Genomic DNA, 13,633 nt, shown 5'->3' with positions numbered 1-13,633 from the left:
CCTGGGACCGGCGACTGGCATCTGAACTGGGGTGGGAGGTGAAAAAGATTCTCGACCAAACTCGTCAGGCCCCCGAACCTCCCCCAGGCCTGTCTTGTACTTCCTGGAAAACCCGGTTTTAGCAGGTCAGTCTCGCCAGAACCCCACCCACGATATCTGCCCACCCTCCCTGTCCCATCCTCCACCCCCAGGTGACATGGGGTCACCCCGCCTTCAGCAAGAACCCGCCAGCTCAATTTAGTGAGAACCCCCTGGTCCCTAATGCCGCCTCCTATTTTCCATCCACTGCCTGCCCCCGCCCCCTGGGTGACTCTGAATCCGCCTGCCCATGCTGTGGCCCTGAACCTGTCAGTGGTCCTGAATAAAGTTCTTCTCTTCACATCTTGTTTGTCCCAGTGCTGGGGATCAAACCCAGGCCTCGCACATGCTGGCAGGCGCTCTGCCACTGAGCCACGCCCCAGCCTACAGAGTCTTTTTAACACACAAACGCAGAGAAGGAGAAATTGTGCTCTTCTAACTTCTGTTCTTCCCAGGAACAGGGCTGAGTGTGAGGTAGCAAAGCCCACATTGCTCGATTCCCTGGGGAGAACGACAGGATGAAACAGACTTCTGCTGGGATAAGTGAGCTGGGGTGGGGTACACAGAGCCTGCAAGGATGACCGACTGTCGAAGAGGACAGTGTGGCCGGCAGAGCCTTGCAGACCCGGTAAGAAGCACCATCCAAAGCAACCCACGGGCCGCGGGTAGGCTTGGTGGCAGAGCGCTGCGCTTCCCCCCAGCGGACAGCCAGGCAACAGAGCGCCCAGGCCTTCGGAAGTTACCCAGCTCGGGGCTGCATGGAGCAGGCAGCGGGATGTCTGCCTCGGAGGGAGAAGAGGAGCCCTGTCTAGACTGGGGGTCTTAGACAGACTCTGGAAGCCAGGAGCGAGCTCACGGGGGCTCTGGGGAAACAGCAGCAGCTGGGCGGGAGCCCCGAGCACAGGGTTCGGGTGAGATGAAGCTGTCCCCACTGCGTGCAGACCCCTGAGAGGGTGTGGGGCCGTGCCTGCCTCCCAGCTGACGTGACCCTGGCACATAGTAGGTGTGACCTATCTTACGGGGTAAAAAACCAAAAACACACCGTCCTGAGTTTTTCTTTTTATACTTTGGGGTCTGGAAAGAGGGAGTGTGTTCCAGAGCCATGAGAAGGTCAGAGCAGAACTGAGGGTGCCTGAGGAGAACTGCGTCAGCAAGAGGAAGCTGGCCGAGTGTCCCCTGGTCCAGAGTTCCTGGAGGGCAGGTCGCCAGGTGCCTCAGCACGAGATGTGCACCACAGTGGACTCAACAAATCCGCTTTAGAAACTGGACCTCGAGAGACAGCATCATGACGTGGAGCTGGTTCCTCGGGAGTGTCCAGTTCAGAGTTTTGTTGTCCAGGTTTCTTGTTTTATTTTGTAGTGCTGAGGATGGAACCCAGAGGCTCATGCACGCTTGGAAAGCACTCAGCCACTGAGCCATACCCCAAACTTTTAGTTTTATTTTCAAAAATTTTTTATTTTGAGATAGAGTCTCACTAAGTTGCTTAAGGCCTCACTAAATTGCCGAGGCTGGCCTCAAACTTGTGATCCTCCTGCCAAAGACTCCCCAGCTGCTGGAATCACACATGTGAACCACCACGCCGGCTTTATTTTTTATTTTGAGGGAAGCCATTGCTAAATTGCTGAGGCTGGCCTCGAACTTGCCTCAGCCTCCTGAGTAGCTGGGATTATGTGTACCACCACGCTGAGCTTCAGTTCTGAGTTTCTTAAACAACCACACAAATGCACACCTAAGACTAACACATGCACACACAAATATACACATGAACAACAAGTGTACGGAAGTAGGCCTTGGAGACGATAGAGTACTACATGCTTGAGCAAAAAGAGAACGTCTCTGGAATCATACGTGTGATGTACATGTCACCGTAATGGCACACTCTGCCTGACCTGTATGTCTTGTATGCAGCAGTTGCATGTCACACTAGCTGTGACTGTAACACCGCTGGGCGTGATGGACATATTAAACACAGGCAGGACCGAGGGGACTCATTTTCACATAATCTTACATATGACTCATGTCCACGTGCTGTGCATGTGGATCTGTGCAGCCACCTATACACGACTGCTTGGCCAACAATGGACAGTGTGTGCAACGGAGACCCGGGAGGTCACGCTGCCCGGGGGCATCACAGCTACGCTCCATGATGTGCTCACATAACAAAACCCCTTACCCTCAAACTCCCCTCTCAGAACGCGCTCCCGTCTCAGCAGTACGTGACTGTGTGTGTGCAGGATGGTGGGAGAGGGAAAATTGCTGAGGATGGAGTTTCAAGGGAGAACGACCGGAAACGGAAGAGCGAGCTCAGCCTCCCATCAGGGCCGCTCTGGCTGTGCTCTTAGGACAGCCCCCTGCTGTGCGAGTCCAGACCCAGGGCCTCACGCAGCCAAACACGCTCTGCCACTGAGCACATTCCCAGCCCCAGTGCGTCTATTTAAAACAGTCCATCCCCCTGGCTATAAAAATCCACACTAAGGACAGGGGAAAGTGTTCCTTTGAAGAATGGCTTCTGACATTTGGCCGATAGAATGACAGCTGTGGATGCTGTGGTCACTGAGACGGCTCCCCGGTCCACCCCGGGCGGGCTGCAGGAGGTGGGCGGAGGCCTGGCGGGGCTGACGCGTGCATGACGAGCTACGTTGCTGTGTCCTGACTTGGCCATCCTCCCTCCGCACCGCTTCCCCGCCCGCTTCCCCGCCTCCTCCCTCGGGGGCAAGATGGAAACTTCCCCTCGCTCCTGCGGCCCTGCCACAGGACCTGGACCTCCTGGACTGCGGGCTGAGCCGCCATGCCTGCTGAGGGGGGACCTCCTCCTTGGGGACGGGCAGTGGCCTTAGAAGCCCCCGTCACACCGTGGTAAGTCGAGGGCCCACTCGCGGGTGGCGTTGTCTGTCGTCTCTCTGGCAGGAAGCGGCCGCCTTTCTGTCTTCACCTCTCCCTTCCTCTGCCGTCCCCACGTGGCCATCCTGGCCCCCAGGCGTCCCCACAGCTGCTTCTCTGACCCAGTCCGGGTCAGTCCTCTTAGGCCAGGCCAGCCTTGGCAGGACGGAAGGAGATTAGTGTGGGTGGGAGGGACGTGAGCGGCTGAGGCTGAAGCAGGGAGGGGACAGATTGCCAGGACACAGTGCAAGAGCTCTCCTCTTACCAGACAGGAGACCCCAAGACCCGAGACCCCGCGAGGAGGCCAGGGCATGAGGGGCAGAGGAAGAGAGGAGATTCTCATCCAAACCGGGACGGCTCCCTCAGCACTCGCCTCCCACGCGACAGTGGACGTCCGGGTGCTCTGATGTCCTCACAGAAGGTCCTTGGAGGTCCACGGCCTTTGGTCCCTTTGTTGTGGGGTACAGCAAACCCCAGAGTGCACGTGTCTTCCCCAGCAGACAGGTCACAACAGGAGCCCGGCGGCCCAGCTGCAGAGCCAGCCCACGGCCCTCCAGTCTTCCAAGTCCCGCAGAGGCCATCTGCTTCCTGGACTCCGTGGAGGAGGACATGGGCACAACCGGATGGTCCTGAGACTGGGTAACAACTGCACCTTCTCCGTGCCTCTGGGGAGTGTGCCAAGTGGGTCCTGCCTTTTTCTTCAGTGATGGATACCGAGCCCCGGGCCCTGCACGTGCGAGGCCAGCGGCCTCCTGGGCCACCCGGGCCACCCTTCCAGCCCTGGATGGTCTTGTGCCATTCCCGCCCACGCTCCCCTTGCCCTTTCCTTCCCTGGTCTCTCCCTCCTCCAGCCAGCTTCTCAGGATCCCCTGACCCTGAGCCAGTCTAGCTCACTGAAAGAAAAGTAACTGAAGCTAGAGACCTCAGCGGATCAGCTCGCTTCCCCATTAAGCAGAGGAAGGGCATTTTCCCGGGAGCGGGAAGTGGTGACGGAGGACAGGAGGGGTCTGACTTTCAGTGTCTAAGTGGGACTGGACTCGTCTGCAGACGTGTGGGTTGGGCGGTCAGGGGGTCAGCTGCTCAAGCTCCAAGCCTGCATCAGGGAGCCAGGTGAAAGTCCAAAATCCACTGCTGGGAAAGGAGAAAGTCCAGAGCCAGGAGCCCACGAATGCCCCAGCATCACACTGTCCCCCTTGCTCTGGGGTGGGGTTGTCATTCCCCCTTTCCTTGGGGGTATTATTTTCCTACCCTTCGTTTTCCCATATCTGAAAGGGGCGATGAATCGGGGCATTGATATCACATCTGGCTGCTTCCTGCTGAGAATGGGTGAAGAAGGGGCGCCCCTCTCCAGAGTCCTGGGAGAGAACATGGACACCCCGGCAGCTGAGGCTGGAGAGGGTGCACGTGGAAAGTCCTTGAGGTCCTCGGAGGCGAGGTCCCCTTTTTGTGGTGTCGGAGTCAGATTTTGAGCACGGAGGATAATGGCTCTGACAGGCTCCCAGGAGGGAGGGGGAGCTGAGCAGGTCACCTACCAAGCAGCTGTTTCTGTACAAAATCAAGAATATGGAGAGGAAAGGTTGTTATGAGAAAGATGGAGAGTGACTCGTTTGCTAGTGCTGGAACAGTTTTCCCAGATCTAAACAGGATACATTCTTCTACAATGCCAGGAAACACACACCTGAAGCACGTAGCAGGTAATACAGTGGGGACCCTATTTTCCTCCTTCATCAAGGTGCTGTACTTAGATTCAGGTGCATTCTCCATGATCTCAGGCGTTCGGGTCCTTTGAAGCATAGCAAGCATGATTAACTTTGGAACCATATTTTCCTGAAAGTTTAATGGCCTCCCTCCTGCTTGACAGACTATGCATAACGAGAACAGAAATAAAATCACCAGTACGGTTGAACCTGATTGCAGGGAGTCATCCATGACTCCTCTGAGAACCCAGCAAAGCTGGAGCCATTAACCAGGAATTCCTGGCCTCAGGAACTCACATGGGATATCCACCATTCTGGAACGTGAGTCCAGTGGTATCCTGTGTTAGCTCACCACTCAGGTTCAAATACAGGCACTGGAGATGAAGTGACCTGCTAGAGTCAAATGGCCTGCTTACCTCCACCCCCATCCTGCTTTTCACAAAGAAGCTCCTACTGTTCCCCTTTGATCTGTCCCGATACAAATAAAGCAAGCGCAAGCTGCTTCTTTGGTCAGAGCTAGACCCTGCAGGACGGCTCAATCGGTCACACCCTGCTTCAAAAGCATTCTTGCCGTTTGTCTTTATTTATGATATATGTGTCTCTTAGCTTTTACTCTGCAGCCAGCCCATCTCTCTGTGGGAACCCTTTCCCTCTCCCACATGGGATGTGATCTAGTACAGGCAGGCGACTGAACAGGGAACAAAGACGGAAACAGAACCCTACATAAACCCACTGAATCTCATGAAATCATGTTTTTTTAAAGCTTCCTTAAATTGTGATATTAAAGTTTCAGTGTTGCTGAGTAACACATGGAGTGGTAGCAGAAACCAGGTTCCATTATACCATAGGGCAGAGGCTAGACTGTGTATTTCTGGCAAAAACAACCTTTCATCGTGGAGACAACTGAAGGACCTGACTCTTCAGGCTGAATAGATAGTTCAACAGCAGGGAGATAGTAAGACTCCAACCACTGTGTTTACAGCCACACTGGCCTTGCTGAGCTGTCAGGCAAGCAGAGTCCATGGAGAGACTCATTGACCCATTTCCCAGATCCACCTTTACTGCACCCAGCAATGTGGACTGCAGAACCCATCCCAGTATTTACTAACAGTACTCACATGATGTGAGATTTTACAGATAAATGGATTACTTATCCATGCTACTGGATTTAATTATACTGGCTCCAGTGGGAAACTACCTGTCAATTTGAGGAGTAAGGAAGACCAAGGCACAGAAGCCAGTCCAACTTTTGGTAGGCAAGCATAAATGTGAGCCTTGCAAAGGAAAAATGCCTCAGAATTTGAGGGACACCAAAGCTGCAGAGATGACACAAGTGTGTGTCTTAAGTTCCATTAAAAAAAACTATTGTCTCTTCTTTTAAATGCCCAGGTATGGCTGTACTTTGGTTATAACTGGTTTTGCCAGGTGTTTAAGACCAAGCTGGTCAAATCGACCTTGTTCCTCTCTTTCATTAAGAGTCAGCGGAGTTCCCTCAGGGGGTCACTCTTGGGAACTAGAGAGCTGCCTCTTAGTTCCATCTGCCAGGATGGGTCAGGGTCTCCTTGATGAGGTGGTTTCCCTTGGACACATCAGATATGTCTCCTTCTCCAATGACCCTCCTCTCTGCAGCATGTGCATTGGTCAGCTTTCTGTTCTCCGGGGTCTCATTTATCCCCCTGATCGAGAGATCATGTGGCCCAGAGTGGCAAAGCCCTTAGAGAAGTTCCCTTGTTCCTTGGGTTCAAGTTGACTCAGAGCACAAGAGTCAAATATTGGCCATTTTTTTCTTGGTCCTTTTATTCTTAAGTCTTCAAGTCTTAGTCTCAAACATCCAGCAAGCCAATTTCACCAGTCTTAAAGTAAGAGGACTGGGTTTTACCTTTAATGTGTACAACTCTACAGTCATTTGCCCCTTTTATTTAATTTGGGTCTGCGTGAGGACTGGAAGTTAGCCTTACATTCTGTCTATCCTGTAGGCAATGGCCTATTTCCTCAAATTAACTTAGGTTCTTACATTGAAAGGCGCTAACAGGTAACAGCTAAAGTTTACAATGAAAATACCAACTGAAATTAATGTGAGTAAAACATCTAGTTTGTATAATAGCCATGAACTAAAAAACATAATTTTTATAATTTTAAAATGTTACTTTAAATTTTAGTTTGATGAGTACCACCTTGGTAAAATGTTCTTTAAACCTTGTGTATTTGGAAGATATGAACACATTTAGGAAAATTCAGGATCTATCATGTAGTATAACACTTTAAAATAACAGTTTTTGTTTAACCAGAGCTGTAGGAACCCTAATTTCTTTAAGACTAGTTGCTCTAAAGAATAAAACTTAACAGTCACCAGAGATTATCTTGATAGATTAATGTTTTAAGAAATCCTTTTTATTTCAATTATAAAGGATTAAACTTTGGTTTATATTAGTACGTTAACATTTGACCTTAGGCAAAAGCCTTCCTTATGATATTTCAGGATTTTCCCAATTACTCCTCTTAATAAGGTAAAATACGCTATATTAGTACTTTAATTGAAACACAGCTAAAACTTTTTGGACTCTTTGCATATACCTGTTAGAACTTTAACTCTTAGTAACCTTGCGGGGGGTGATCCAAGATGGCGGACTAGAGGGTGACTGCATCCCCAGTCGCTCCAGAACCCAGGAGTTAAGAAGGGGAGACATTGAGAGACTCAGACTAAAATAGAGCCACGGGTGAGTCTGCCCACTGGGTAAAGCTCGGCCCGGGTGGCAGGCCCAGATAGAGGTGGCTTATCGGAGCAGGGCAGGGCAGCTAGAGTCTTCCACAGGCAGCCCTGCGCACTCTGGCCGTGGGCCCCTCCCACACAGTCAGCTTCTCCAGGTTCTCGGAGCAGGCCCCCTAGTGAGAGCCTTTCTGATCAGAACAAGCTCCAAGTCCCGGAGCCAGCGTGGCGTACTCCGGCCCGCAAGAGGCTTCAGGGACCAGGACAGGGCAGCCAGAGACTTACCCAAGCAGCCTGGCCCCCTGCGGTGGGAGGCGCCTTTCAAGGCTAGCTTCTCAGAACAGACCGCCCAGTGAGAGCCTTTCTACATAGAGCCAGCCACAAGTCCCCGAGCCAATGGAGAGCTTCAATCTGCAAGCAGCCTCTGGGATCAAGGCAGGGCAACCAGAGACTTCTCCAGGTGGCTCTGCCCACTCCGGCCGCAGGCTCTTTCCACGGGGCGATCCAAGATGGCGGCCTAGAGGGTAACTGCATCTCCAGTCGCTCCAGAACCCAGGACTCAAGAAGGGGAGGCATTGAGAGACTTGGACAAAAATAGAGTCACGGGGTGAGTCTCCCCCACTGGGCGAAACTTGGCCTGGGCAGCAGGCACAGATAGGGGTGGCTTATCAGAGCAGGACAGGGCACCTAGAGTCTTCCCCAGGTGGCCTTCCACACTCCAGCGGTGGGCTCCTCCCACACAGAAAGCTGCACGATGCAGGCTCCCAGTGAGAGCCTTTCTGCACAGAGCCAGCTCCAAGCCCTGGAACCAGTAGGGGGCTAGGGGCAGCTTTCTTCAGAAGCACTGCATTATCAAGTTCCTCTAAGACTTCAGGCTACTGAAGGCTGGGAGGTGATACACTGGAAATCTACCGGGACACTATAAGCCAATAGGGGAAATCTGCAATATCTCAGATTCCCACTGACATCTGACCAATATGAGAAAACAAGGGAAGAAAATGTCCCAAACAAACCTAGATACTACATCAATAAAACCCAATAACAGCACAGCAGAAGAAATGTCTGAAAGGGAGTTCAGAATGTACATAATTAAAATGATTAGGGAAGCAAATGAGGAGATGAAAGATCAAATGCAGGCATTGAAGGAGGAGATGAAAGAGCAAATGCAGGCATTAAATGATCGCACCAATCAACAGTTAAAAGACCAAATACGGGAAGCAAGAGATCATTTCAATAAAGAGTTAGAGATACTGAAAAAAAAAAAACAAACTGAAATACTTGAAATGAAGGAAACAATAAGTGAAGTTAAAAACTCCATAGAAAGCATAACCAATAGGATAGAACACCTGGAAGACAGAACCTCAGACATTGAAGACAAATTATTTAATCTTGAAAACAAAGTTGGCCAAACAGAGAAGATGGTAAGAAATCATGAACAGAATCTATGAGAATTATGGGATATCATGAAAAGGCCAAATTTAAGAATTATTGGGATTGAGGAAGGCTTAGAGAAACAAACCAAAGAAATGAACAATCTATTCAATGAAATAATATCAGAAAATTTCACAAATCTGAAGAATGAAATGGAAAACCAAGTACAAGAGGCTTATAGGACTCCAAATACACAAAATTACAACAGACCCACACCAAGGCACATTATAATGAAAATACCTAACATACAAAATAAAGACAGAATTTTAAAGGCTGTGAGAGAAAAGAACCAAATTACATTCAGGGGGAAACCAATACGGATATCAGCAGATTTTTCAATCCAGACCCTAAAAGCTAGAAGGGCCTGGAACAACATTTACCAAGCCCTGAAAGAAAATGGATGCCAACCAAGAATCTTATACCCAGCAAAACTTACCTTCAAATTTGACGATGAAATAAGATCCTTCCATGATAAACAAAAGCTAAAGGAATTTACAAAAAGAAAGCCAGCATTACAGAACATTCTCAGCAAAATATTCCATGAGGAAGAGATGAAAAACAACGATGCAAATCAGCAACAGGAGGCACTAGCCTAAAGGAATAGCCAAATAAAGGAGAAACCAAATCATGTCAAAAAACAAATATGAGTCAAATGACTGGGAATACAAATCATATCACAATAATAACCCTGAATGTTAATGGCCTGAACTCATCAATTGAAAGACATAGACTGGCAGATTGGATTAAAAAGAAAAATCCAACAATATACTGCCTGCAAGAGACTCATCTCATAGAAAGAGATACCCATAGACTAAAGGTGAAAGGATGGGGAAAAACATACCATGCACACAGACACAGCAAAAAAGCTGGAGTATCCATCCTCATTTCAGATAATGTGGACATCAAGCCAAAACTAGTCAGAAGGGATAAAGAAGGACATTTCATACTGCTTAAGGAAAGCATAAATCAGCAAGACATAACAATCATAAATATCTATGCCCCGAACATTGGCTCATCCACGTACGTCAAACAAATCCTTCTCAATTCCAGAAATCAAATAGACCACAACACAATAATACTAGGCGATTTTAACACACCTCTCTCACCACTGGATAGATCGTCCAAACAAAAATTGAATAAAGAAACCATAGATCTCAATAACACAATTAACAATTTAGACTTAACGGACATATATAGAATATACCATCCAACAAAGAACGAATACACTTTCTTCTCAGCAGCACATGGATCCTTCTCTAAAATAGACCATATTTTATGCCACAAAGCTAATGTCAGCAAATACAAGAAGATAGAGACACTACCTTGTATTCTATCAGATCATAATGGATTGAAATTAGAAATAAATGACAGAATAAAAAACAGAAACTTCTCCAATACCTGGAGATTAAATAATACACTATTATATGATGAATGGATAACAGAAGACATCAGGAGGGAAATAAAAAAATTCTGAGAAGTAAACGAGAACAAAGACACATCATATCAAAATCTCTGGGACACTATGAAAGCAGTACTTAGAGGAAGATTTATTTCATGGGGCGCATTCAAAAAAAAAGTAGAAATCAACAAATAAACGACTTAACACTATAGCTCAAAGCCCTAGAAAAAGAAGAGCAGACCAATACCAAAAGTAGTCGAAGACAGGAAATAGTTAAAATCAGAGCCGAAATCAACGAAATTGAAACAAAAGAAACAATCGGAAAAATTAACAAAATAAATAGTTGGTTCTTTGAAAAAATAAACAAAATTGATAAACCCTTAGCCACACTAACAAAGAGAAAGAGGGAGAAAACTCAAATTACTAAAATTAGGAATGAACAAGGAAATATCACAACAGACATGACTGAAATACAAAACGTAATTAGAAGCTATTTGGAAAATCTATACTCCAACAAAACAGAAAACCTCGAAGACATCAACAAATTTCTAGAGACATATGAATTACCTAAACTGAACGAGGAGGACATACACAACTTAAATAAATCAATTTCAAGCAATGAAATAGAAGAGGTCATCAAAAGCCTACCAACAAAGAAAAGTCCGGGACCAGATGGGTTCTCAGCCGAGTTCTACAAAACCTTTAAAGAAGAGCTCATTCCAATACTCCTCAAAGTATTCCATGAAATAGAAGAGGAGGGAACCCTCCCGAACTCGTTCTATGAAGCCAATATCATCCTGATACCTAATCCAGACAGAGACACATCGAGGAAAGAAAATTTCAGACCAATATCCTTAATGAACATCAACGCAAAAATTCTCAACAAAATTTTAGCAAATCGCATACAAATATATATTAAAAAGATAGTGCACCACGATCAAGTGGGTTTTATCCCAGGGATGCAAGGTTGGTTCAACATTCGGAAATCAATAAATGTCATTCACTGTATCAACAGACTTAAAGTTAAGAATCACATGATTATTTCAATAGATGCAGAAAAAGCATTTGATAAAATACAGCATCCCTTCATGCTGAAAACACTAGAAACAATTGGGGTAGTGGGAACATTCCTTAACATTATAAAGGCCATCTACACTAAGCCCATAGCCAATATCATTCTAAGTGGTGAAAAACTGAAAGCGTTCTCCCTAAAAACTGGAACAAGGCAGGGATGCCCTCTTTCACCACTTCTATTCAACATCGTCCTTGAGACTCTAGCCAGAGCAATTAGACAAACCAAAGAAATTAAAGGGATACAAATTGGAAAAGAAGAACTCAAACTATCCCTGTTCGCTGATGACATGATTATATATTTAGAGGAACCTGGAAATTCCACCAGAAAACTTTTAGAACTCATAAGTGAATTCAGTAAAGTAGCAGGTTACAAGATCAATGCTCATAAATCCAATGCATTTTTATACATAAGTGATGAATCTTCAGAAAGAGAAATTAGGAAAACTACCCCATTCACAATAGCATCGAAAAAAATAAAATCCTTGGGAATCAATCTCACAAAAGAGGTGAAAGACCTCTACAATGAGAACTACAGAACACTAAAGAAAGAAATTAAAGAAAACCTTAGAAGATGGAAAGATCTCCCATGTTCTTGGATAGGCAGAATTAATATTGTCAAAATGGCCATACTACCTAAAGTGCTATACAGATTCAATGCAATTCTAATTAAAATCCCAATGATGTACCTTGCAGAAATAGAGCAAGCAATTATGAAATTCATCTGGAAGAATAAAAAACCTAGAATAGCTAAAGCAATCCTTAGTAGCAAGAGTGAGGCAGGGGGTATTGCAATACCAGATCTTCAACTCTACTACAAAGCAATAGTAACAAAAACGGCATGGTATTGGTACCAAAATAGACAGGTAGATCAATGGTACAGAATAGAGGACACGGACACAAACCCAAATAAATACAATTTCCTCATACTAGACAAAGGGTCCAAAAATATGCAATGGAGAAAAGATAGCCTCTTCAACAAATGTTGCTGGGAAAACTGGAAAACCATATGCAACAGAATGAAATTAAACCCCTATCTCTCACCCTACACAAAACAACTCAAAATGGATCAAGGACCTCGGAATCAGACCAGAGACCCTGCATCTTATAGAAGAAAAAGTAGGTCCAAATCTTCAACTTGTTGGCTTAGGATAAGACTTTCTTAACAGGACTCTCATAGCACAAGAAATAAAAGCAAGAATCAACAACTGGGATAGATTCAAACTAAAAAGCTTTCTCTCAGCAAAGGAAACTATTAGCAATGTGAAGAGAGAGCCTACAGAGTGAGAGAATATCTTTGCCAACCATAATTCAGATAGAGTGCTAATTTCCAGAATCTATAAAGAACTCAAAAAACTCTACACCAAGAATACAAATAATCCAATCAAAAAATGGGCTAAGGAAATGAACAGACACTTCACAGAAGAAGATGTACAAGCAATCAACAGATATATGAAAAAATGTTCAACATCCCTAGTAATAAGGGAAATGCAAATCAAAACTACCCTAAGATTTCATCTCACCCCAATTAGAATGGCGATTATCAAGAACACAAGCAACAACAGGTGTTGGCGAGGATGTGGGGAAAAAGGTACACTCATACATTGCTGGTGGGGCTGCAAATTAGTGCAGCCACTCTGGAAAGCAGTATGGAGATTCCTCAGAAAGCTTGGAATGGAAACACCATTTGACCAGCTATCCCACTCCTTGGCTTATACCCAAAGGACTTAAAATCAGCATACTACAGAGATACAGCCACATCAATGTTCATTGCTGCTCAATTCACCATAGCCAGATTGTGGAACCAACCTAGATGCCCTTCAGTTGATGAATGGTTAAAGAAACTGTGGCATATATACAATGGAATATTACTCCGCAATGAAGAATGATAAAATTATGGCATTTGCAGGCAAATGGATGAAATTGGAGAATATCATGCTAAGTGAGATAAGCCAATCTCAAAAAACTAAAGGACGAATGATCTCGCTGATAAGTGGATGAGGACATATAATGGGGGGTGGGAGGGGTTAGCATTAGGTTTAGGGTTAGGTTTAGGGTTAGGGATAAGGAGTGTGGTAAGAATGAAGGAAAGAGGGGCTGTATAGAGGGAAAAGAGGGGTGGGAGGGGTGGGAGGGGTGGGAGGGGTGGGGGGAAGGGAAAAAAATAATGAATCAAACATCATAGCCCTATGTAAACATATGGTTACACAAATGGTATGCCTTGACTCCATGTACAAATAGAGAAACAACATGTATCCCATTTGTATACAATAATAATAAAAATAAAAAAAGAAAGTTTAAAAAAACAAAAAGTAACCTTGCGTTAGTGAAGACCCAATATAGCCTGGGCTCTGAGCAAATTTAAAATAC

Source organism: Sciurus carolinensis, chromosome 16 (assembly GCF_902686445.1).
Source record: "Sciurus carolinensis chromosome 16, mSciCar1.2, whole genome shotgun sequence".
NCBI classification, from domain to species: Eukaryota; Metazoa; Chordata; class Mammalia; order Rodentia; family Sciuridae; genus Sciurus; species Sciurus carolinensis.
Note: the sequence above shows the minus strand (reverse complement) of the source record.